Source organism: Accipiter gentilis, chromosome 9 (genome assembly GCF_929443795.1).
Source record: "Accipiter gentilis chromosome 9, bAccGen1.1, whole genome shotgun sequence".
Classification (NCBI taxonomy): Eukaryota; Metazoa; Chordata; class Aves; order Accipitriformes; family Accipitridae; genus Astur; species Astur gentilis.
The window spans coordinates 6,582,124-6,608,283 of NC_064888.1; the positions used below are offsets into that span (position 1 = coordinate 6,582,124).

General features: G+C 41.0%; 1 protein-coding gene across 10 annotated transcripts in view; it reads left to right on the plus strand.

The window, feature by feature from the left end:
- The window catches only part of PCDH15 (protocadherin related 15), an 858,619-nt gene that overhangs the window by 403,168 nt on the left and 429,291 nt on the right, over positions 1-26,160 (plus strand). Inside the window, exon 1 of one of the 10 annotated variants that reach the window (XM_049810542.1) lies at positions 1,591-1,703. The exons of 8 other annotated variants lie outside the window; for them this stretch is intronic. The gene's annotated coding sequence lies outside the window, so the exon portion shown is untranslated. Of the gene's footprint in view, positions 1-1,590; positions 1,704-8,853; positions 8,956-26,160 lie in introns of those variants that run through there. One more of the 10 variants, XM_049810545.1, reaches the window with a different exon arrangement.

The window sequence follows — 26,160 nt, forward strand, 5'->3', positions numbered from 1 at the left end:
GAGGTGAAGTTGAAGGCATTGAGTGGTTACAATCTTCCTTCCTCAACTGGATAAGAAATGTGAAGAAAAATATTTTATATACACGTACATTTTTTCTACTGCATGATACATATCCGAACAATCAAGAATTTTCAACAGTAAATAAATACTAGCTATGCAGAGCATTTTAAGAAGCAAATACTGCCAACTTCAGAAAACCTGGAAATTCAGTGCTCTGTGGTTTGCCTTGGGCGCTGTGGAGAAGCCAGAATGCCCGCATCCTTTCTGCTCCTCTTAGCTCAAGTCAATCTGCTCCAGCCACGCGCACAATAAGCTCATTGGCACTAGAAAGGCAATTATTTGCTCCCTGCTCACTTACTGTACGTGCCCCAGTGTCATAAAAAATGGCAATGCTCCTGTTGTGTTGAACTGATGGCAAAGTCTCCTTTAATCCTCAAGGGTCTAATAGTAGTAGAGACTTTGGAATTGCAGAACTGTGAACTCCTGGTTATATTTTAAGACTCTCATCTTAAATATTCACACTTACTCAAGAAGAAAAAGTAAATCAAACCACTGTGATCCAAACGTGGAACCAAAAAAAGCAGCCTCAGTCATGCCAGTTGGTGCTTTTTTGAAAGGCTGATAAAGGTGCATTGAAACTCACCCTTTAACCAGAACTGAGAAAAAGAGGGTTTGGAGTGAAGTGGGTAACTCTTCTCTCCTGCCAGTTCTCTGGCAGGTGTGTTTGATGGGCTGTTTGCCATTCGGTGTGTCTGTATTTGAGCTGGGCAAAGGAGCACTTCTTTGGCATCATCTTTTTCTTGGAAGCTCTGTGATCATTTAAGTCTTCTCTGTCTTCTGAGGGAGAAAAAGACTGGGAGAAGGGGAAGAACTGAAGTAGGTGAAGAAGTGGAGAAAAGGTGTGGACAAAGCATAAAAGGGAGAGCTCAGGCTTCTGTTCAAGTAAGAGAATGGATACCCCTGCCAAGTGATGCCCATGGACTTTGGGAGCAAGCCTTCATCTAGAGGCATCAAGGAATCAGGAGTCCTCTGACTTCAGGGAAAAATCTTCATTTTGTGGTGAAGAACAAGAGAATGATCTAGATTTTCTGTCTCTGACCATTTTTCCTGGAGTTTCAAAACCTCCTCTTCAGAGTAACAGTGGTAAGCGTTCCTTGGAGAGCAGTTGCATAAGGACACCAGAAAAGCAGAGGGGAGGGATTTGTAGTTGCTGTTATTGACAACATACTGTTGTTATTGACATCAAGTAACTGCATGATCATCAAGTGAATCAGAATAAATGCACATGGTGTTGGTAGTGGGTGTTCTGGGAACTCATTCACAGTCAGAGATTGGTGGTCTTGGTTCATCTCCCATGATACTTTTGGTGCAGATAATAATAATGAATATTCAATTTTTTTATTTTTTTTTTTTCCCTAAAAAGATGATTTAGGAAGAGACGAAGTGCAGTACACTAACGGTAGGGTTTAGGACCTGGGGGACTCTAAGGATTTCCTTCTCTAATCTGTGGGAATTAGCCCTGACTGACAAGGAACTAGCATGCAGTTGATATACAGTCCTCAGTTAACTTGCAGGTATATGGTATGTAGAACTACGGGGGTAAAGCAGTTCTTGTTTGAAGTGGAATTCATATGAGGATCCAACCAGAAGTGTCAATGCCGGAACGGAGGTTGCCATTGTGTCCTGGGGGAAAATCAATGCAGGTTGGAGAGAAAAAGTGCTTTGGTTTTGGTTTTTTTGTAAATCTTCAGTATGTAGTAACTACTGATCAGAGCTGTGTGGTGAACTGTGAAAACAAGAATAATATAAACTATTGTGTAGTAGTTCACTAAAACTAAATTCACTGCATGTTGTACTGTATAATAGTGTATGTTGTAGTGCTTTCTGATGTTCAAGCAGGGCTTTAAAGCACGTGTCTCCTTTTACCTTTCAAAAAATTTAGTTATGAGTGATAAACCATTAAAGAATAACTATTTGAAGAAGAGCTTTTCAGGTAGTGAAAAGCAGATAATCAGTTAAATGTATTGAGTGTGACAGTTGGAAACAGTGAGCAGAGTGTGGGAGAAGGTAACAGAGAGAGAAACAAATATGCCAGAAAATCCTACTGCAATTTTTGGTTTATTTCTGGAGCAATTAGGGAAATCTCCCAGACAGGATTACAGCTTTTCAAAAATTGCTAGTTGTGGACATGTCAGATCTCTCATAAGAACTAATATTTGGATATAAAATATCCCTTTCCTACAAAGGGCATTTCATTTTGTGTGATGCATTTCTCTGTCCTTTTATTGCTGAAGGATGAGCAAATCATTTAAATGTTCTTTGTTTGTTTGCCCTTCTGCCTACTGTCAGCTCACCTAGTGAGAAGGAAGCAGAATTCAACACCCAACAAATTGGGTTCAAGTGGAACAGGAATAAAATGGTCTTTATCTGTAGCTTGGCCGCTTACATTCTCATTGCTGTGGTAATGAGTGGAAGCTGGGCCATCGTTGTGTGGTTGTGAAGCTGTTGGTTTCATGCTTTGGTGAACAGTTGTTAACGGAAAAAAACTGTTTTCAAAGCTGATATTTTGTTGCCTGCTTGATGACAGTAACTGAAGGGCATAGGCATCTGAACTGCAGAGATGTTCCCAGGACAAGACCACGGCATTTGGATGTTACAGTGGGTCGTCACTACTGTGTTACCAAGGAGAGCTCTTCAGACACACCTCTCACCCCCATTACATTCAGAGAGAGAAGGAAAGAGAATTATGATTCCTATTTATTGTTTGACTGCGACTTCAGTATTTTGGCACTGTCTTGTGCTTGAAGTGCTTGGATCTTGTTTGGTGTTCCAAACTTGGGTAGGCTTAAAATGATCGAAAGGTGTGCTTCCAAGCTTCGAGAGCTGCTAAACTCTTATACCACCAAGTAAAATGTACGCATTTACTAGGCACTTTATAGGATATGTGTGTTTGTGTATATATCTCTGTGCACATTTTTTATATTTGTATTTATATACATATATGTGTATAGATACGTATTTGCTGTATTTGCTACATTCCTCTGCTCCTTTCAAATATTAAGTGAATTTTAACAACCCATCTGCATCTTCTGGGGTCCCAGGATCCTAACCCGAATCCTTTGTGAGATAGTGAGGCTTGCTAGGACGTGCTAGCTCTAAGAATGCGTAGCTGCGCTAGGATGGCACCATTGCCTGATTTTACAAACCTTGCACCCAGGCGGCTGCAGTTAGCACCCTGCCGCGCTGCCCTGGGCAGCCTGCTCGGCTCTGGAGTCTCTTTGCTCTGCTGTGCTCCCCACTGTAAACATGACACCAGATGCCACAACACAGTGACCCTGGATAAGGAGGAGCATACTGGGGCGGCATCCTCTCCGTCAGGGCTGATGAAAGGAGAGCTTTGTGCCTACCCACTGGATTGCTGCTATATGGGGATAGATTTTTATCCTCTTTCTTCCAAGGGTTAAGCAGAGCTCACATTTTCTGTGTAAAACATGCCAGCAGAAGGGGATTCTGTCCCGGGACTTTCTCTGCATTTTACATTAAACAGCTTGATCACCAGGCTACGGAGGAGTTATCTGCTAATCTGGTTTTGCAGCCCAGTAAAACCTGCTTTGCTGGCAGGGATTCAGCAGCAGAGGTGAGGAGTGTCTCTGCCAGAATCGTTACTATCCTGGTGCTTAGAGCGTTTTCCTGCAAAACAGAAGTGGTATCTTCTTGTTTTCTTCTGGTCTTGAAGGGCTTGAGTTTCATTTCATGTCCTGTGTGGAGGATGCTAGGCATCTCCATCTCTTCTCTGCCTGAGTTTTTATAGAAACCTGTAGTAGTAATTTTGTGAAGGGTGTGCGATGTGGGAGTGAGGTCGTGGGAGGTGAAGTGTAAGGAAGCCTGTACATCTGGGCTCTTAGGCCCTGGATTTCACTTGGCTTAAGGTGGAAAATGTTGCGTCTCTCAGCCTTGGTGGGACTAAGACAGTTCTGAGTCTGCAGGGAGATGGAGCTTGAGACAGCTGGGAAATGCGAAGGTCAAAATGCAGTACCACCTGTGGTCTTCCAGCAGCACAGTTACTATGTGAAAGAGGAGCATTTCAAGTCTGCGGTTTTGATTCAGGCATTAAAAATTCCACATATTACCCTGAAATCTGATTTCGCTTCAGGACTGCCAGCCTGGCCACGTTCTGCGGTGTTGCACTGGGGGCTCTTCCTTCTGCTCTGCCCCAGTGAGCCTCGCAGCTGGTAAGAAACAGGGTCTCATCCATACCAGGCTGTGAGCCACGTGTATGTTGGCTGAATCCTGGTCTGTGCAAAGACCCCATGTGTTTTTGTGCAGAGTCCTTTTCCTGATAGTTTCGTGCAAGTATTCTGAGAACCTGCACCAAAAGGGCTCCTGACACACCAAGCACAATTTCCTTGGCAGGACAAGGCAGGATTGTGCCCAAAATGTTGCCTTCTGCAGTAAGAATTACAGGTTACGTAGTCATTAGCTGTGCTGTACTTTAGATGAGAAGTTACTGTGCTGGTTCCATCTACTTAAACCTCCTGGTTCTTTAAATAGGTGTCCTTGGCCAGCTTTTCTCACTCCGTTAATCCTAGCACAGATGAACCGGCATGAATATAAATGTTTATGGCAGTCTTCACAGCTGCATATGGAATATATCTGATTGTTTGCATATAGTCAGTGCTGTGGGTTTGTAATTTGATGCTCTATAAAGAGTCTTAGATAATCTTTCTGAAAGGAGCTGTGTAAACGCAGATATAATTAGCTTTATGATTTTTTTTTGGAAACAGATATCTTTTAATAAAGCACTGGAGCACAGAATAGCCATTTCCTGTGATTTTCATTCACATAATATTTATAGTGCTACAGAACAAATGAGCCGTTGAAAAGGGAGAAAAATTAATACTGTGAATGAACTTGCCTTGAGAGGAATTTGTGATAAAATTATGAATCTAACAAACTTCAGTAAACCAATTACTGCTCCTCCTGGATTTGTGAATATGAAAGCTCAATGGGATTTGATGTAATCCCTCCCTGTGAACAGATGGGCAGATTGCAGGTCTCTGCAAAGCACGTTCCAGCCTTCCCAATTCCTTCCACAGTCGGCTGTGATCGTGTTTCTTTACACCTTGCCTCTCGGTGACAAAAATACTGAAAAAGGCATGAGCAGAATCAGTTAAGGTGTCTACAGTGTGCCTCTGTGCAAATTGTGTTTTGGTTTTTTACCACCTAGTACTTCAAATTTCTTCATGTGGAAGAAGGATGGTCTTTTTTGAATGCCTGATGGCACATTGTAATGGGCCTACTAGTATCACTGTAGTTAAGAGGTGGTCAGCACTTTAAAATAAACTCTTTTTTTCAGGGAATTATAGCACAGCCAAATCTTTTACTCTAGGTTGAAACTAACCAAATTGAAAATACAAGAACAAAGCCAGGAGCAGTTTTTAATTCTCCTCCCTCCCTGAAATCAGTTTGATCACAGTTACTGAGTTGCCATCTGCATTTTGTGCCTTCTAGAGCAGGAAACTCTCCGCCTTTTGGGAAGATAGTAAAAATGTTGCATCAGGTCATAGGTAAAATGATTCTGTATTTTGTCTAGTGTAATTCCAACAGCCTCCTCATGCTGCTTACGTTGCTCCTAACGCTGCAAAACATACAGACATTTATACAGTGGAAAGCTGCAAGTAGTTTCATTTGCTGCAACTGAACTACACAAAATCTTAAAATCATGAGTATTTTTAACGGTTTTGTACAGTTGTGGTCTTGCTTTCAACTGGAAATACGTATGTTAGTAACTTTAAGGCTTCATCTGACATTTGTTTCCTAAGTAGTAGCTACTATTTCTCAACTACATTTAGCAACTACTCAATAATGAAAGAAATTGCTGCCTGCTTAGGCAAGACTAGGAATGACAGAAAATTTATGTCGGAAGGGACCTTGGGAGATCTGTGGTCTACCCTCCCGCGCTGGGGTCAGACCAGGCTCTTCAGGGCTTTGTCCAGTCAGGTCCTGAAAACCTCCGAGGACGGAGGCTGCACAGCCTCACTGGCAGCCTGCTGCACCGCTTGCCTCTGCTTTTGGGGGAAAGCTATTCCTTGTAGTATTGTTTCAGCTTCTGCCTGTTGTCTCTCCTCCTGCCACATCTGAGCCCCATCATTCAACTAGTTTTTTAGTTCACCCATTTTTAAATTGTTCACCCGCTTAGACTGTGCCATCCTCACTTGGATACAAAAATGTTGTGGAAAGTGCAGTGCTGAAAGTCTTGAGAAAGTCAAGGGAAATGACAGCTGCTGTCCCCTCACCTGCTTTCTATCACTTAATTATTTCTGTCATTTTATCACAGTCAGGTTGGTTAGGAATGATTTAGCTTTGGTAAATCCAGGCTGACTGATTCCAATCACCTTCTTCTCCTTCATACGCCCAGAAATAGGGAGGACAAGCTCCATAATTTCCAATGATCTTCATGTCATAGAAGGTGTTTAAAATAGCTGGAAGATGGGAAGTAACTTTATACAAGTGTGTGTTTTAAAAGGCTAAACTGAAGAACCTGTTGTATCCACATAGAACTGCGAGCAGAATCCGAGCCGTGCGACAGCATTGCAGTGAGTGAAAAGATCTGCCTGTCTTGGACAGTGGTGGGTTGAACTTGCGTTCCTAGGACAGGTACACCCTCCTGGAAAGGGTAGGGGGGGTAAGGTCAGTGGAGAACAGACAAGGCTCTAATGGGACCTTGGTGCCTGCTTTTTACTAAAGCAGAATTTATTTCCCAGACACCTTATCCCTGAGTGCAGAAAAATACACCTCTGAGTCTGGCAATATTGTGTTTTTATCTTCTCCGTGCTGCACTATAACTGTGTAAATACATTTCAAGAAGACTTCAGCATGTTCATCAATTGATTGCAGGGAAAATCCTCTGCGAAATGATGACCCTGGATATGTTTTGGACATATTCATTGGTGAGATACAGGATTCTCACAGAAGGTAAAGAAATTAATGAGCACCTTTCAAGTCAATCATTGTTATTTTTGTCAGATTTTCACGCTTCCAAAATAACTTCCTTATGTGAAGCACTCAAGTATTGTAGACCATAAGGTGAATTAGTTCCTTTTGATAATGTTCTGAGAAAATTTGAAACTAACAACAATAACATTTTTGTAGCATATAAAATATTTAATATACATGTCTGCGCTGAAGCAAGAAGTGTTTTCCCTCACTCTGCAGCACTTTCTCTTGGATAGTCCTTTCTGCCTGTAGGAATTATTTTGTTGTTGGGGAAAGCAAAATTCTGGCTCAAAGATCCTGAACTGTTGATTTAATGGGAGCTGGACTTGGCATTTTGAGAACATGTGAGCACTGAGTACTGTTATGGAAGTGTATGTTTGTGGCTTATGCTATGGACAGGTGTCTCTCACAGGAAAGATAAAGCTTATTAATAGATAGTAGAACAATCTAAATTCACACACCTTCACTGAGAAAAATTACTTACCCTGTGTTTTACTATATATGCCTTTTTTTGTTGTTTTTTTTTTTTTTTTAAATTTGGGAGGGTTTTTTATTTACATTTTCAGTGTTCAGGAATCAATAATATTCTTGGTCTTGTAGGACAAAGAAAATGCTCATTCTGATTAGTCTCAATTATGGTTTCGTGAGTTCCCTTTGAAAGAAATTAAGATTTGAAGTCTTACTGGTAAGTAGGGCTTGTGTATGAGAACCACTAGTGTTAGGCAGTTTAGCAATAATTCTGTATATTTTTTTAAAAGAGCTGATGAGCAATTTTAGTCCCAGCCACAGGTTTTCAAGCAACTGATGTGCTATGGTATTATTTTGTAGAGGTCGCTTCACCATATAAATCTTTTGTTGTGAGTTCCTGTTTAGTCTCACCCTGTACCCTGATAAAAAAAAGAGTCTTATTTTGAAAAAATGGCACTTTTTTGTAATAGGGACAGCAATACAGTAGGAAATGGGCCCAGAACCTCTTAAGTTATTTTGCTTTGGCCACAAAAGCCCTTTAGAAGATAACCACCAGCTTTTATTTCCAGACAAGGCCCATTTAACAGGTGCCCATCCCTTGCTGAGAAGGGCTGAAACAGTGTCGTAGCGTTTTCTCCGTTTCACAGCAAGTTCTGTAATTACACTTCTCTCACTCGTGCTGGAGCTTGCAGCCGTGGATGTTACTGTTCAAGGCTAAGCCCAAATTCAGACAGGCTTACTTGGCTCCTCACAGATGTAGTCTTTGGAGAGGGTCAATGCTCAGTGCGAAATCCTACCTGTTCTTCTTAATCATTCAACTTTTAATAAACGTGATTAGATGCCTGTGCGGTCTCACGTGAGTTGCGTTGTGAGTCCGTGCTGCCTTTTTTGCAAATGGGAGTTTCAGCGAACGCCGTTTAAATTTAACGAAGATAAATAAGGGACTGAAATATTTTTCATAACAGGGTCCCGCCTTACGTTTTAGCCAGTCGCATCGGGCACCTTTATTTCGGGTAACGCGGACCTAACTAGCGGCATTGCTGCGTTGAGAAGGGCTTTAAGGAGATTACTCCTGTCCTGTCAAATGATCTCATAAAGAAGCGTAAGCTGCCGCGTTCCTCGCCGCTGAGAAGGCAGAAAGAGCCGCTACAAAGCAGCTGGGAAGGCTGATGGGACACGGAGCAGGAAAGCCCCTCGCACCGATCGTCCCTGGGAACCGGCTCCGCCTGGGGAGGGGGGGGTTGGTCCCGCACCCGCCGCGAACCGGCCGGAGGCGCTCGGCGGAGCCCGGGCGGGCAGTCCCTCCTTCCCTCCCTCCTTCCCTCCTTCTCTCCTTCCCTCCCTCTCTCCCTCGCTCCGCTCCGGTGTGCCGGGCTGCGGGCAGGCACGGCCCGGCCCGGCCCGGCCCGGCCGCCTCCGGCAGCTCCAGCGGTTGGGATGCAGAGGAGAAGGCGGAGGATGCTCGGGGGCGTCTCGGGCTGAGCCGCGAAGGTATTTTTCTTTGCCGTTGCTATTCCTGTGGTTATTTCTATGGCAGATGCGTGCGTTGCGTAGGAATCGCTGTTGCTCCGTGGTTTATCGGGTGGATTTTGGGAAGTGGAGAGTGGTGAGCGGTTGTTACTCTGTGTATGGACCGGGGCGGGGGGGGGGGGGGAACTTGCCGCATAACCCAGAGCCGCAAACTTTGAACTACGAAGTCAAGCTGGGTTTTCTTCCTGGTTTGTTCTTTCCCTTGGAATTAAGTCACGGTAAAATTGCCCCCAGAACCGATAGTTTATTCATCTGTTTAGAAAAATCGGTCACCGTGAACACCTCGTTCCATTAGGTTTAGAGTGGGGGAAGCCGCTAAAAACAATAAGTTGGGTTTTTCTTTTTTTTTTTTTTTTTTTTTTTTTTATTCAGGCAGAATGTCCTTTGTGAAACTGAAGTCTGTGTCTTTCATATCGGGGAGGTTTCCCTGCAGTGAAACAGAAAAGACCTTAACACTTGCTTTTCATTATTTGTGCTGGAAGTTGTTTGTTGCAAAGAGTAGCTTCCACAACTGTTCTCCTCTTCCTCAGAGGAATTTATTTGTCGAGAAGTGCTCCTAACAGGCTAACATACCAAGCAGCATTTTGCAGTTTTTAGAGTTGAGGCTTAGTAAATTTACGGGCTTGTACATGGCTAATTTGTTGATATGCCTCTAAAGTCGGTGCAGTAGTAACTGTTCTGTTAGTACTTTCTGCTAGCCTCTCTCTCCTTCATCCCCTTTTTCTCATACCACAGTTAATTTTTAAAAAAGTCAACTTTTTTTTGGTCATACCTTGAATATCCTTCATATTTAACTCTTCTTACTGCATAGCTCTTTTTGTTGTTGTTGATTCCTTGCATGTTACTTTGGCTGCTCGGTATTATTTTAGTAATTACTGTTCTTGGATTACTGCATGTTCCTTGCCCAGTGTTCACTGCAATGCTACTATCAATGTAAAGAAGCTGCTTTAGGTAAAGCAAATTAGTGAATTTTAGTGATACATATGGAGAGCTATAAACAAGTTTATTATACTTTACATATCATTTGAAGACAAAATGGTTGCGTGCGTGTGCGTATAGTTATACGCAAGAAGGAAGCCTGTATTTGAAGTGCTATATTGTTACAAGAGGATAACAGGTTCCCGTGTCAGGTTAACTCTAGGTCCACATTTCATTAGTTCTTATAAAGTCAGCTGATTGGTGGAGCTGGTAAGCTAATAGGATAGGAGATACAGTAAATAATTAATGATATTAATATTAATGTATTGTGGACTTTTACAGGACTGAGTCTTGCTTTAGAGAGTTTGAGACTTTGTGTGGGAATTCTCAGTTACTCTTATCTGAATGTAATTATTGCTTTGGGTTTTCCTTTCCAGGGGAGGCTGAAGAACGGTTAGCCAGGGGTTATTTGATGCATTTTATCTATCGGTGTTGGTGCTCAGGTTTCAGGAACATAATCCACATGGCTTTGCAGTTACAACCCTATGAAATAAGAGTGCAATTTAATGAGAGGACTGCTGCGCTTAACGATGAAGTGCTCCTCTCTCAGCTGTCGTACCGAGCTGCTGAAGCAAGGAAGTTAGCCCCAGTCGCTGTTTTTCACACCTTACCCTTGGAGAGTGAATACGCAGACTGTAAAGAAGTTTGGGGCTCGATATCTTCTTTATGGTTTTCTACTTGTGCTAAATCACTGGTTGGAATAATTGTATTGTCACCTTGTGTCATATTTGCTCAGGTGTAATAGCTTTGCCAGAAAGGCAGTCACCTGTAAAATTGTGGCGCAAAGTTTTTAGTGTTTTTTGGAAAGGAGGGGAGGGTTGTTAAAGGCTTTTTTTTTTTTTTTTTAATCCAACACTTTCTTTTTTGTTTTACTTCTTTCCTCTTTTTTTCCTTTCTTTTTTGTATAAGCTTACTGATTTAATGGTGTATGAGATTCTCTGACTATAACATTTTTTGTTGTGAACAGTAGATGGGTCTTTATGCTGAAGAAACGTTTGCTCACAAATACTTTCAAGTAACAGTATGGATGAAATTTAAGCTCTTAAGCTTAAAAATAAAATTAAGTGGCCATGCTGGATTCTGGTCTTTACTTGCTATGCAGCTAAATTGTTGTAAGGGTTAAAGGTATACAGTAAGAATTGATTTCTTGTGTGGTGCAGGCTTTGGTTTGAGATGTCCAATTTTAAATTTCATTTCTTCTTTTTATATTGTGTGTGTTAATAACTTTTTGTCTATGAATGCCCATTATCCACAAGCACTATCTTTAAAAAAAAAAAAAAAAGAAAAAAGCAAATTTTCATGAAGAGTGAACTTGTGAAGGGCGTTTGTGTAGTTTGATGTCGATATTGAACTTTCAGGGCTGAGATGTGGTAACACTGACGTTTGTAGCCAGTTTTGGCACCATGTGCTCTAAGTTCATAATTTTAAATGTGTATGAGGAGCTTCAGACTGGAAAAGACCATCTGTATCTCCAACTGTGGTTCTTGCTACTGCAGCCTTAATACCGCACCATGGCTGGCGTACTTACTGAGCCCCATCTGAAAACAAGGGTATGGCTGGGTTTTTTTTGTTCTTCTGTCAATGGTGCTGTCTTAGAAATCTGGAGCTCCTGACACTCAGACCCTTCTCCTGATTTCCACAGTAAATACAGTCTTTTTTTCCCAGTGTCTTTTCTGTCTTTTTTGAGTACCTGTTTCATCTGACATTCATCTTTTAACGTGGTGATCTATATTGTATGTGGTATTCATTTTTACACGTTACCAGTCTTTTGTTCAGTGATACCCCAGCTTTCTCATGCCTGTTGGAAATATGTCTGTTCTGGATCCAAGTATCACATTTGCCTTTTTGCACTTGGATCACGTTCATGGTTTATAATTATGTTGTAATTAACTCAAACTCCCTGGTCCTCCTCCTCTGCAGTTTTCACCAAGAAGCGCACAACATACCAGGAAACTTCTTGTACTCCCTGAGTACATGATCTTGAGTTGTGCCTTATTGAATCTTGTCCTGTTTCTATTACTTCAGTTCTTCAGAGCATCTAGTTATTCCTGTGTAATAATCTATGTCCTCTCTTCCGATATGTGTATCCCTGCTGCATTATGTGTTATCAACTTGTTCCTAATACTAGTGACAGAGTTATTGGTTGAAATGTTTAATAAGATCAGTTCCAAGACTGATTTTTAAGACCCTTTAATAATCACTTAAGTTTTCAGGACTTCTGCTGTTGTCTCCCCTTTGAACCAGCTGCTCGCCTACCTCTAAATTCCTCTGCTAGTTGCAGCTTAACTAACAGTTTCCCATGTGATGCTGCTGAGTACTCTGCTAAAATCCAGATTAATGAGATCTACAGAATTTGGAGGATGTTACCTGATGAAGTAATCTCTTAGGTTAGTCTGTCACAAGCTACCTTGTGTTAAACCCATAATAAATTTGGTCACATTTTTCAGTGCTTTCATGTCTTCAGAAGGAAATCTGAAGGGAAGCGTACTTGGTCTCTGTGCCACTGAAGTAAGTTTTTATAGGCTTTTAGAAAATTCTCTCTTTTACTTTAACCATAGATATTTTATTTCGTACTCTTTAATTGTACGCAGTATCCTACTTAAAAGAAATGTCTTAGTGATGTTCAGTTTTGTGTGCTGTTTATTTCAAAACTCTGGGTTTGACTGTTTAATGGCCCCTTAAGTTTTTATTTCATTTTATGATGATTTCCTCTTTTGTACCCTTGTGTATCTTGGTTTGTTTTTTTTTCTTCACCGTTCACCCCCTTCCTCTCATACTATAGTAAACATTAATACCCTTAATGAAAATAAGGTAAAAAATTTCCATTGGTACTTAGATTATCCTTTCCAAAATACCCTTCTTGCTGCATGGGAACCCAAGTTGTTCTTTTCCTGATCCTTTCATACTTAGAGCACCCAACAATTGTTATAAAGCTATCAAAACCAGGAAAGTACTGTGTTTGGACTTTGAGATCTTCCCAAGATTCCATTATACCAATTTGCACTATTTTTTCTTTTCGTGACCTCTTCACTGTGTCTGGTTTTAGGCTTTTTAAAAATCTGTATGTTTTCATTAAAAGCCTTCTAATATTAGAGGTGGTTAACTGTTAGGTGTGCGTTCATACAGAATAAAATAGAGAGTCTTTCTTCTTGAAAGTCTTTCTCTCCCTCTTCCTTCCTTGGAATACTTAAAGGTTTGATACTTGGGATTTGAAGATTTCTAGGCCTCCTTCATATTTAGATAGCTAAGCTCCTCAATTCAGTTGATTTTTCTAGTTAGTTCCCTTAATTTCCGTTTTCAAAACAAATGCTGATAACCCTTAATTACAAATCTGTTTTCTATTGTTCTTTCATTTTGTTTAATCAGCTTACTGCCATTCAAATCCAGTTTATTTTCTGTGAGTGAACTCTCTCAAAATCGAGTATGAATTAACCTTATTTCTTATAGATACAAAGGTTATCCACTGAATCAATCATGTATGAGAGTATACAAATTACAGTGCTATTAGTACTCTTTGCACTTTGTATCTGGAAAGTTAAATTCTCCAATAGTAGCACAGCTTCTATATAGTTCTTACTTCACTTAAGAACACTACAGCAATCTACGTGTTGCTTCAAGGTTTATGGCATTACTGCAGTCAAATGCAATTTGACTGGATCAGCTCTTCCCAGAGTGATTTTGATCAAAACCAGTATTGAAGTTTAACATATGGTGCTCTTCTGGCTTTATATCTCTGTCTCAAATAGAAAATCCTTTGGAGAATATCTTCTTTGCTCATGTCTGGAGAAATAATAAGATCAAGTTAGCTGTTTGCACCAGTGTTTTGTTAGCCAGGTTCCTGTCATTTATATGCAAACTGTTATTTTCTACTAGTAGAGCTCTTTGCACCCCAAGAGAACAAACCACAGTTAATGGAAGAACTCTGCCCAAATTTAGGCCAGTCATGGTAACAGCATCAGTGTTTCAACCCTGTCATTAACTGTGGCTACTGCGCTTTGTTGCAATAAGCTGAATAATCAGAGTGGTTATTTCATCTAGAGACCACAATGCATGTGGAAGTTGTTAGCTTTGTCCTGACAGAGCAGAAGCATTCCTCATAAGGCATTCCTTCAAACGCTGCCAGTGCTGTTTTCTGTTCCATCTGTAGAAAAGATACTTAAGATTTTCTTTTCCCCAACATAGGGTGATCATAAACTGGATATATATCATACTGTTTTACAGTTAAGACGACGTGATGCCAGAAAGCTAGCAAACACAATCAAACCTGAAGCTTGTCCTTTGCAATAATTTAGAACCCAATCTGAAGTCCATTGAAGACAATATTTCCAAAGTTCAAATCTTTGCTTTAGTGCTTTCCAGGTGGCATGGTTTTAGGTCAATGCTGCTGTTGTGCTTGTAATTAATTGAGTCTGTGCTTTCTCTCTCTCTCTCTCTCTCTCTCTCTCTCTGCATAGACATGTATGTAATGTGTGTGCATATGTATATGGTAACTGCTGTCCAGGCTTCAGGTATGCAGCGTATGTGCTTCAGCAATTGGCGTGTCTTTGCTCCAGTCCTTGTTTTGGTTGGTGCCCCGTTCGTTTTAATGTAAGTTCCACTTTGCTGAGTAGACCTTCTCTTTCACTGAGCAGTAGCCATCAGAGAAATTGCCAGCGAGTTCATGCACAGACAGATATTAACTGTTGGTTTGACGGAGAAATATCTGCAAGGTTTCAGTGCAAAAATCCAGTCTAAAATCTAGGCTTTTAAGAAGAAAACCTTTGTATTACAATATACAGAAATAATTGCAAGCTCTATTAAAGCATGGAATGTCTCTTGAAATTTTATAGCGTTTTTTTATATCACACACTTTTTGTAAAGTGAAATGCTGCTATGACTTTTTCTACTGAAATTGTTCAGTCTTCTGAGTATCACTGGTGCTTTGGCTTTGAAGCCGTGTAAGCTGAATCTACTTTCTGTGTGACATTTGAGATGCTACAACACCTTTTGCATTTCCAAAAAATTACAATTGATTGGTAGTACTCTTTTCCTTCCCAACATACCAGCACACATTAGATTATAAATCAGATAAATGTTCTTATTATTGTTAAGCACTTACACAATTTTAGATCAAATGAGTGAGGAGAGAATAGAGCAGGATTGCGACGATCAAATCATACATGAGGATTTGGAGATGTAATTTCTGAGGGTTCGCTGGGACAAAACTGGTTTGTTACAATTTGCTTCTGAAGGTACTGAGGCCAGGATGCTTCTAGGTTGCAGAAGAATTTAGGTTCCTCCAGCGACAGTTCCTGATCTAGCCACAGTCTCTAGGTTGTGCACATTCACTGAATCCCAGCCACGGGATTTCTGTCTTCTGGTAGAAGAGCTTGGCAGAGGGGCAAGTTTAGGGAGGGGGATTTACTGTTTTTACTACTCTTCTAGTGTCATTGCAAGGTTCTTCCATGCTTTTGAGCTGTGAAAGTGCATGCCGGACCTGCTATGCTGCTGGTCCTGGGAAAGCGGACTTTGATTACGAGTCAGCAGACAGTAAAAATTTGAGAAGTTGCTGTACTCCCACCCTGAGTACAGTCATAATCACAGCTCTCACAGACCAGGGAACAGCCAAATAAAACAGCTGCTGTTTGACACAACAGGTCAGAAGCTGATGATGGGATACAGAGCTGTTCTTGGTCCATAAATTTACGTCCTTGGTTCATAAATAACTGACATTTAATTTTAAGTTGGCGATGTACTTTCACACTGTATCCTTCCTTTAACAGTTTTGTAATGAGTTTCCAGCACACTTGATGCTTTGGGGACTCTATTTTAGAAGTTCCCTGCTCAACCTACTGAGTATTTGCTTTAGAAATACTGTGTATTGAGACTAACTCTATATTCACCACCACTTCTGTGTCTCAAGTTGAGTTTTCTGCATGCTTTGGTGCATCCTGACCAGAGAGTGTAGTGCTGCACCTTTGAAATCACTGTTAATCAGATAAGCTCACTACACCATGCTGGCCCAGATTCTTTGTTAATTGGTTAAAAAACTGTTCAGGGCTGTTCTTGCTGAGTAGACAGCATGTTGGATAGCTTACCATTCCTGGTGTGCAGTCACAAAAATAGACGAATTACAGTATACCTGGCCTACCTCTGAAGTAATGAACCTTATAGGAAATAGGCTAGACAAAATCCTCTCTCGGTTTCCGTACTTCTGAACCAAATAAGTAGTGAAGTGGCCACCAAGGTGTTATTTGTGGTGGAGTTAACTCTTTCTACGGTGGCCTGGAATACAGCTACTAGACATCTCGTGCAATGTTGAATTGATTCATCTTTGCTGGGGCATCTGTGCATGGATGCAGAAGATTCACCTGTCCTGAGCAAAACGTAAGAGCTGCTACTTGCCCAAATGGTGAATGTTGTGAGGCCTTGGCAGGTGATATGCTCTATATAACGTAGTTCACAGCAAACTAACATGTGAGGGGGTGTGAGAAAGATGGTATGCCGACGAAGTGATGTGGTTGTTTGCATTGACAACCCTCTCTTTTTCAGATCTAGTGGAGTTTGTGCTAGCTTGATACAAAGTGCCCTGCTGCGCCTGGTGGAAGTGAGATGTGAATGCCCTAGGCTGCTTCTGCTGGACCATTAGAGCCTTGTTTAATTTGTACTGTTGAGACCCTTCACTCCCATGCAGTGTCCAATTTGTTTTCTAAACAGCTAAGGTGGGCCTTGGTGTTGCTTCTGCAAGTGAATCTTTACGCTACACATACTGCTTGAAATGCAGCCAAAAGTCTAGTATATTTGTGCATCCCAAGCGTACCTTTAAACAAGTAGAGAAGATGTGCTTCTCTGTTAACCTTGACTCCTGTTCTTTGTTCCTAGATGGTTCTGACTTAGTTGAATGTTGAACATACCACAGTCAATGCTTTTCTTAAAGGTAGGGAGCATGATAAGAAATTATAGCCCTGTAACTTAAAATTTAATAGCTTAGAATCTCCCAGATTTCCCAGCACCAGCTGGGAAGTGGAGTGCACATTGCAATTTATGAGTCGTGGTAGACCATGGTTATTACTACACTTGTTTCAGCTGATGAGTTGCACAGTAGACATAGCTCAAGGCTGCTGCTAGTGCTTACGGAGCTCTCCAGAGGAAAGATGATTGATTGCTCCAAGGCCTAGCACTGTTTTGGCCTTGGATCAACATCAGAGACCCGAGAATGCAACACAAACCATCCTATGGGTGGACCTGTTGCTTATCTTTTGGTATAGCTTCTTTCTTTTGCCCTACACACATTGACTTAGCTCAATGCAAAACACTTCCATGTAGTATACCTTGGAGATATCTCTGTTCAGACAGCTTTACCCCAGTTAAAAGCTGTTTTGCTCCCTCTGTATTACATGAAATCACTCTGTTCATTTGCAAATGGTTTTTAGACCCACTCTTAAATAAAGCCAGACAGAGTAGTGTCGCGTTAACTGGAATGCTGTCTGCCTGGTATTTTTGCTGTTGTAAGACCACTCTCAGTTGAGATTTGCACAGTGGGGTCTGTGAGACTCCCTGCAAATGGATGTTTTGTTCTCCAGCCTGTACCTTGAATGGTTGCCACAGCCACTGTGTTACACCTGCGTTGTCCCCTGGGATAGCCTCTGTGCCATGCCACAAGAAGAGTTAGCAGCCTTCAAAATGGTTGTCTGGTACTGCAGTAGGAGCTGGGTCAGCTGTGGCAATTTCCAGGCATTGCATATATCTAAATGATGTAAGAAGGCAGTAATGAGGCCCCAGAGATGGGTGCTTGCTTGCTCTCAGGTGAACCCTTCCAGTTCCTGCCCCTATTGGTCTTCCTGTCTGCTAGCCTAAAAGTGGGAGAAAGCCCTCACATTCCTTTTTGCCCATGGTCTTTTCTTGGAAGGCTTATGAAGATGCCTCCCTCTCAATGAACCCAAACTAGCACCATGTTTGCTGTGAGTGTGGGTATCAGCAGTGTCTGCTAGTACTGCTTATACTGAGGGACACTTGGAGCTGCTTGTTCTTCCCATCAAGGCCTCCCCCCACCCCCAATTCAAACAGCTATTCTCCCTGGTAGGGGTTTTCACCCTCTTCAGAGTGGGGATCGCTCTTCATCTTTGTGGGCATTGCATCCCAGGCATGTCGTCAACCTCTGCCTGCACCCCTCTTCAGCAGCAACACTATCTCGTTGAGACCTTCGTCTGTGTTTTAATAGCCTTGCTGAGGGGGACTGGCTTTACTCCTCTGGGTTGAGTGCAGCGGCTCCGTGATATTCATGTGGGATCACTGTGAGTTGCGAGGTCACAGTGAGTTGCGAGCCCTGGCTTGGCCATACTGCCTGTAGCAGAGCCAAAGGGGAAATTCTGTGCCTTCAGCTTGCTGGCACCTGAACCACATTGTGTGGGTGCAGGTTTTGTAGTGTTTTCTGCAGGTTGCCATCAGTATCCCCTTGGGACTGCCTTCAGTATCCCCTGGGGCAGCTCCTGCCCTTGTCCCTGCTCTAGGTGCTGTCATGCCTCTCCCAGACACCAGGTACTGGCACTTGAAGAGGTTTTGCCACATTACCAGACATAGTTTGGAGAGCACCAAGTGCTTTCTGAGGGGGATGTAGTGCCAGAGCCTCTTCCGTGGTTTGTGCATGTGTGTGTGAAGCTTGAGCCTCACTGGTAGCAAATGTCTAGCTCTTGGCTTTGCACGATTTGAAGTGGCTCTTGGATTAGAAGTCAGACTCTTGGCTTCTTTCTTAGGGCAAACATTTACATATAACCCCTGAAAAATGTGACTTAACTTCAGCAGACTTGCGGGAATGCAAAATTAGTAAGTAGCAGTGCTCATGTAGTCTTTGGTTACTAATTCACAAACATCCGGGGTGTCAGTAGATATGCATAGAAAATGAGACAAATCTGAGTGCCTGATGGGAGGGGTGGTGGTAAAGAAAGGTTTCTCTACTTACTATCTCACCACACAACCTCCATGATTGTTATGAAATGAACTGATGAGAGATATTACTTCTCCCACCATCATTAGGATGCAAGTGTTTTCTGAATGTGCCAGATGTTTGGCTTTCATTATCTGGAAGTTTCTTTCATTTCCAACCCTAGTGAAAAGGAAGCTTGAGCACGTCCAGCAGAATTATAAACAGTTTCCTGTATGAATGAAGAAAGCAGCATACTTAATGAACTGCATCATGGTAATAGTAAGTCCAGCTAATGAATGCTTTCCCTGTTATTTTAGAGAGGTGGCCGAGTGACATTTCTCTGATTCTGGATCACTGAATCCATATGGATTATTAGTCTGAGAAAGGCTTCCTTTTATTTTAATATTTGGAAGGAGTTTATTCAATACCCTATACTTCACAGTCAGATTTCTGAGTTATTGAGAATACCCTTATATTCAAAGCTGGCTAAGGGTATGTCCTGTAAGATGCTGGCAGTTGAAAAAAGTATCTTTACTAACAGGTTTTTGTATTTTTTTCTGGAGAAATCCAGTGAACATTTTTTCAAAGCGCTATAATACCAACTCCAGTAACATTTTTTGAAAGTATTAGTTTGTGTAGAAGGAGGAGTTTCTGAACTATAGGTCGTAACCAGCTAGTTAAGACTTGCACGTTCAATACTGCTCTGCCAAAAGCACAGCAGACTTTCTTGACTCTGCGTAATAAGGCAGTCACTGTTACTTACCAGAATATTCCCCAAATGCATTGTCATACTGCTGGACTGCTTGGGATACATGTGTATCTCTTTATTTCTAAGGATTGAATAAATGTTTTTGGAGCATTGAAAGGCACTTGGATACACAGTTTGTGCACCAGGTGGAACAGGTTTGTTCCTTCCAGTGGTAGAAGAGGAAAGAACTTGTTTTGTGTGGTATTCTCTGAAAATATTTTCTGCAGCCAGGCCGGTTGGATTGGTGGGGGGGCTTTGTCTGCAGTTCTTTAGCATTTATTGCTTGCCATAACTGATCTGGAAGTGATCTTTACTGCAGCTCAAGTGCGATTCATTAGTTTTTTTGACGATTGGAACCAAGAACCTACTGAAAATAATTGCAGCTAGTGGGAAGACTGGAGTCAATGGCCTCGCAGTTCAAATGCAAGTTGGATCTTGTAATAGATGAACCTTTAGGGCTATGCTATGATTGTTCTTCAGAATTACGGTCTTCCGGTCTAGAGGTGAGAATATGGCCGAAGCCTCTTCCTGGTGCTTAAAGCCAAGGAGATTGTCATGAGTGGTGCTAGTTATTCACATGAACTGCGTGAAGAGTGAGATCATCTGAGATACTGCGTCTGTTAGCTGAACAGGATATTGTGCATTTTCAACAGGAGGAGGGGATGGCACTTCAAATGATCTTTAAAAGCATTTCACCCCCCGCCATTTTGCCAGCATTGCTTTGTCTATGTTGTGCTTTAGAGAGCTCCAGGAGCAGGGAAACACACTGATATTTTTATGTTAGATGTACAGCAGTGGTGTATAGGGAGTTGCCATCATCATGTTGGCATCTCTGCCTGTGATTTCTCACTGTGCTCTTCTACAGTGGCCAAGGGGACTAAAAGATGGCAGATCCATCTCTCCAAAGGCAGACTCTGGGGGATCAGTATCCCCATTCATTGCATCTTTCAGGAAAGACCGGGTAGAATTACTGCACTGCTGCACCATTTCTCCCTGAACAACTGGAGAGAATTAACAGTATCTTGAAATACAATCTATCAAAAAATGATGAGAACTCCAGCAGTATGAACACAGAGATCTTGCCGGTGCCTGTCTCCGGCAAAATGTGGCTTACGGGAAGTAGCATAACACCTGTTGCTGTCCACAAGAGGATTTTGGAGCAATTAGTGCTATTTCTTTAAAAAAGCCAGAGCTTCTGGAACTGTTCTGTGCAGAGTCTGGATCAGCTCCTCAGTATCTCAGACTCGGTTCGTTAGGCAATATGACATTTTAATGCAGTCCAGTGGTTTTTCATAATTTTGATCAGATTGGATATGAAACAGTGGATTGATGAAGATCACTTTGGTCTGTTGGTGACATTGCAAGTATGGGGTATACATACTGCATTTTCCATGGTCTTGGTGTACTTGTTTTTCAGAAGGTCCTTAGTTTCTATTAGTTTTGACCTCAAATCCTTTTTGTCAGGAAGCTGCATCTTGAGAAAAGGATCTCAAATTTTTTTTTTTTTTTCTTCATATTTGCTTGAAGAGAGCTGTACAAGGATGTGGATTGAACAAAAGCAGAATATGAAAGGAAGGGCAATAGATGTGGAAGGAATGGGAAGAATATGCACAGGTAAGTGATGCTGGATGAGCATATAGAGGACGATGAGGGGGGGAAAGAGATGTAAAACCTATGAATAGACACAAAAGCAGGCTGGGCCAGATGAATACACTTTATTCCTCCACAAAAGTGTGGTGAGGACAGCTGCACAGCACTTGGCTCTGTGTGGCTGCTGGAAGCTAGATGGGAACTGCCCTTAACTGGAATGATTCTGTTTCATAACCTGTTTTGAAAATGATAGGAAAGCCATTGAGTTCACACTATTGCTGTGTTAATATGAGAAGTGGAAAGGAAATTCAGTGTTTAGTGTCTAATACCTATAACACATGTATATGTATTTACTCTTGTCTATGGGTAACTGAAACGGGGCTTTTTTTATGCTTAAACAGGTTTGAAATACATCTGTGGTATTGACCCAAATCAGCTGACTTTAAGTACCCTAGTGATTTCTAAGTATTAGAGTTAAAATATTGGATATATATCTTTTCAGACATAACAAATGTTTTGTAAAATATGGTATTTATATGTATATAAATTCATTTTCCCTTAGATACAACCTGGCTGAAATAAGAAAGAACCTACATAAAACATTTGGGTTCACTCATGCCTTAAACAGAGAATAGCTTCTCCAGGGAATTAGAAAAAGTATAAAACCATTCATTGTTGTACCTGTCTCTCTCTTGAAAAGCGTGATATACCCAGTGCTTTTTTTGGCTGTGTAGTGCCACGTGATCACTGCTTCTTACTCAGTCGTTCCTCATCTGCTGCTTGGACCTCTTGCCCTACTCTCTCTCAGGAAGAATTTGGGAACTGGAGTGTTCTTTGTGTTTGGTGGAAGGAGAACTTTATTACCACTATTGGTTTTATGTCACAATTGTAAGCAAGAAATTGGTCCTATTTTCTAACAGGAGTTTAGGAAAAAGGAGTGTTGCATTCTGCATGTTGGTACTAATAAGCCCTACAAAATCCCAGGAAAACTGTATCTTTTGCAAAATGTGGGCTACAGGAAGTAGCATAACTTCTGTTGCTCTCCAGAAGATGATTTTGGAGCAATTACCGCTATTTCTTAAAAAAATTATTCCCCTTTTGCTCAATTACTAACATTGAAATATCATTAGATAGACATAAATTCCTTGAAATACAACACAATGATTTCTAGTGATATTGGGGGTTTGAGAATATATAGGAATAAGTATGAGCTTATGGGAAAGGAAAAAACAATAAAATTGCAGGGTTTTCTTACGTATCACACACTTGATATAAATTTCTGGATTAGATTTAATTAGTCATATTCAGTGATCGATATTTTATAAAATAAATGTAGAAAAGCTGGTGCTTTAGCAAGTTTTTGAGAGGCCAACTACATTTAAGAACAAAACCCCAGCTCTCTTCTCCTAACAATAATAGGAGTAGTATTTCGTAAGTAATTGTAGAGAAGGGATGCAGAGTTTTTTGCTCAGATGTTTTACATTAACATAAGTTATTAGCATACTTCAATATTATTGATTTAAAACTATGTCTTATAATATGTACCTTGAAATGTAGTTTCTTCTGTCATAAGTACTCTAAGTCTTGCAAGCCAGTTACTGCATATATTATGCTTAAGGGTTTTTAGCGTTTGGGGGAGGCGGAAGAGGTTGGGGGTTTCTCTTGTTGTTGCTTAAAGGATAGGTCTAGGATAAGTGACTGGCCCCAGGTGTGTTTCAAAGCCGTTACACTACTGTGAATCATTCCACTTACTGTACTTGAGAGATAACGCATTGCTCCCGAAGTAACTTTTTATTATTGCTGCTATTGACATTTTGTCTAACACAGACCAGCAACTGAAGAATCACACTCACCCAGGGCAGATGTGACTGGATGTGTCTTATTTTTTAAGGAGCCCTGTGCAATTGTTTTAAATGTCAATAAATTAAAAACTTGCCAAGAAGCAAGTAAGTAGACGTTGCTGGTCCTAAAGCTTCATAGAGCCTCTGGCCTTTCAATAGAAATAGCAATCCCTCACTTTGAAAACACATGTTTTCTCAGTCTTTAATGGCATTAGGCATATGTTAATGGCTTCTGTATCCTAGCATACCATCTTGTCTCATCCAGACTCTGAGGAGTGCTAATGTAACTCAAGGTATAATTCTTTCTCTTGCATCTCAGCATTTTTGATTCGTTACTTCTTTTGCTTTTTGGATTCTTAAGTTTTTTTTAAATGTAACTAAATACTCCATCTTTCAGAGGAATGGGAATGCTTTCTTGCTTATTGTTTCTGGAGTTTGAGTTATGTGTATGAAGTTTCAACTGGAAGGATGATGTTTTGTACACATCTGCAATGTTTGAGTGGTGATTTCATCAGAGAGCTTTCCCTGATTGTTAAAGAAATAGCCTGGAGTCACATATATGGATATTTATAGGGGGTGGTAGCAGCACTAAGTTCATAAACTGTACAGACTTGAAAGGGGTTTTTTGCATTTTTTTTTTGTTATTTTCAGAATTTTAATGAAAATAACGCATATTCTTATGATGGCTTTAGTAGAATATGTACACACAATGCTGTCCATGGCTGGTGCTTTTTTCTTCTTTTGCTGCTTTTCTTCTCCAAAGCTGCGGAGGATGGGAACACTCCTACAGGCCTCTCGGGAGGATCTGGCATTTGTATTTCTGAGGAAGCATTTGGGGAAGATCAGAGTATTTGAGGTGGTAAGAATTGAGTGGAAAATGGAATCGGTCAAGGTGACAGCTAAGTGGATGGTCTTCATTTGTTGTTGTTCCCACAGTTGCTTGCTTGCTCCTTACTAAAATTAGCAAGACATGCTGATGAATGAGATGCAGCATGGCAATATCTTCTTGAAGCAATAACCTGTAACAGCAAGTCATGCTTTCAGCCTGTCTGTAAGTCTGGGATGGGAAAACAGCGCTAGTTAGAAATGGGGCTTGGAAGAGGTTTTTTAAATGTAAGGAAGATAAATCAGTGCTTTGCAAAAACACCTTTTCAAGCCAGTTTAAAATACTTAATGGTACCTATGCGTTAAAAATGCACCTCCCCATAGTCTGTTTAGCTTTGACTAACTGGTGTTTCTCAATGGAAGAATGTTCCAGTTGAACATTCTTGTTTCTCTCTCTTTATAGAGAAGAGGAATGTGTACTCTTGCTGTAAATGACAAGCTTAATCAATCTGAGTATGCCATTTATCTAATTACAATCGGAGATTATTAGGTTTTTAGGTAATCCTTTAAATTAGATCAGAAATCATTTTGTCTTACAGCTTGATGATTCCTTTCAAATAGAGTTTTGTTTTCCTGTCTAGAAAAATGAGGTGTTCTGTAGTGTCACGTCCTGCTTTCAGATATTCCCACTGCAATTTCATGCCCTGTAGCTTCTAGGAAACTTTGATATATATTTTTAAGGCAATATGTATTGTTCAAAGCACTGTGTTCTGTATATACATGAAGTTACTGAGTAAATCTTCTATACGGATGTTGCCAAGTGGCTTTGTGACTTTCAGTGGAAGAAGTAGGTTGTTAAATCCTTGTTATATACCGGTTAGGTTTATACAGCAATCTGTGAGAAGCTCATTTGGAAATGCTTCTGTTCTTTAATGCTCTCTTTTATTGTTTCCTGTTCCATGTGGTTTCTGCTTTTGCATGAAAATTATTTTGGTGAACTTCATCTGCCTCTCCCCCAAGATGAGAGTGAGAAGGGTACCACAAGGACAGCAACACTGATGCTACCTACCTCTTTATCTTGCTTTCCTCTCTCTTCCCTTTGCTCTGCACAGCCCAAGTGCTCTCCCTGAGATGGTTTTAAGCTCAGACAGCTATTGCTGCCTTTCAGGATTTCAGTGCTGTGTACAGTTCATGCAATATACACTAGACTCCTATTTATAGCAAAGCTATTTTTCATGGCTTGCTTTGAGTGCAAATTGCACTTCCAATTAAGCACTACAGATCTCCTATACCATCTACCTGTGTTCCCCATTCTGCCTTTCTAGAATGTGCTTTCTGTGGTCAGTTAGCTACAGTCATAGCTTTCTGGGTTTCTACACTGAGTTGGCTACATTCATAGTAAGGCAATGTTTAAATTCCATCACAGAGGCTCCTTCTTTTGGTTACTTTAAATCAAATTTACATTTAACACATTTTTTTTTTTTTAAATTTATTTCTAAAAATGAGCGCTGCCATAAGTGCAGTATATCACAGTTGCTAATCACATACCATGCCTGCAGTTGTGAATCCTCCCACTGGGTAAAGATGCACTCATCTTCCCCCTAATTGTGATTAGTATTCAAATAGTACTGCAAGAAGCCATCGTTCCCCCTGCTCTGCACACTCGGGTCACAAAAGCAAGCTCACTTCTTGAATATTTCTCAGGCAGTGGGATTGCATTTAAAAGTAGGAAAAAAAAAAAGAAAAAAACCCAACAAAATGTGAATGCTTGCTGTTGCCGGAGTGTTTTCTTTTTGAAATGAGAAAGCTTGCGCATCTTTTGGATCTTTTACCCAACCTAGTGGTAACAAATGGAATGCTTTTATGTGTTCTGTTACTGGTTTGGTTTGGGGTTTTGTTTTGTTTTGTTTTGGGGGGGAGGTTGTTGGGGTTTTTTGGGTCAGGTGTTGATGCCACATATGAAACAGGTATTTCAGTAAATCATGTTTTGTCAGTTAGTAAATTTTGTTGAAGATCTAGGGGCATGGAAGCATGTGTTTATTTGGGGGTTTCTGAGACCACTAGTCAGTTAAGTACTTACTGATTTTGGACTGCATGTTCAAAGATCTCTTTTCATGAGGGATGAACATACTGTAAGGGATGGCTGCGCGTTCCCTGGAGTGTTTACAGTAGGTGATTTGTAAATTCTTGAGTTCTCTTGTCCACAGGGTCCCTTTGTTAGCCTGTCATAAGTACAAGACTTGAAAAACTGGGTAAGGGAGATTTGCTCCCTTCCTATTTCA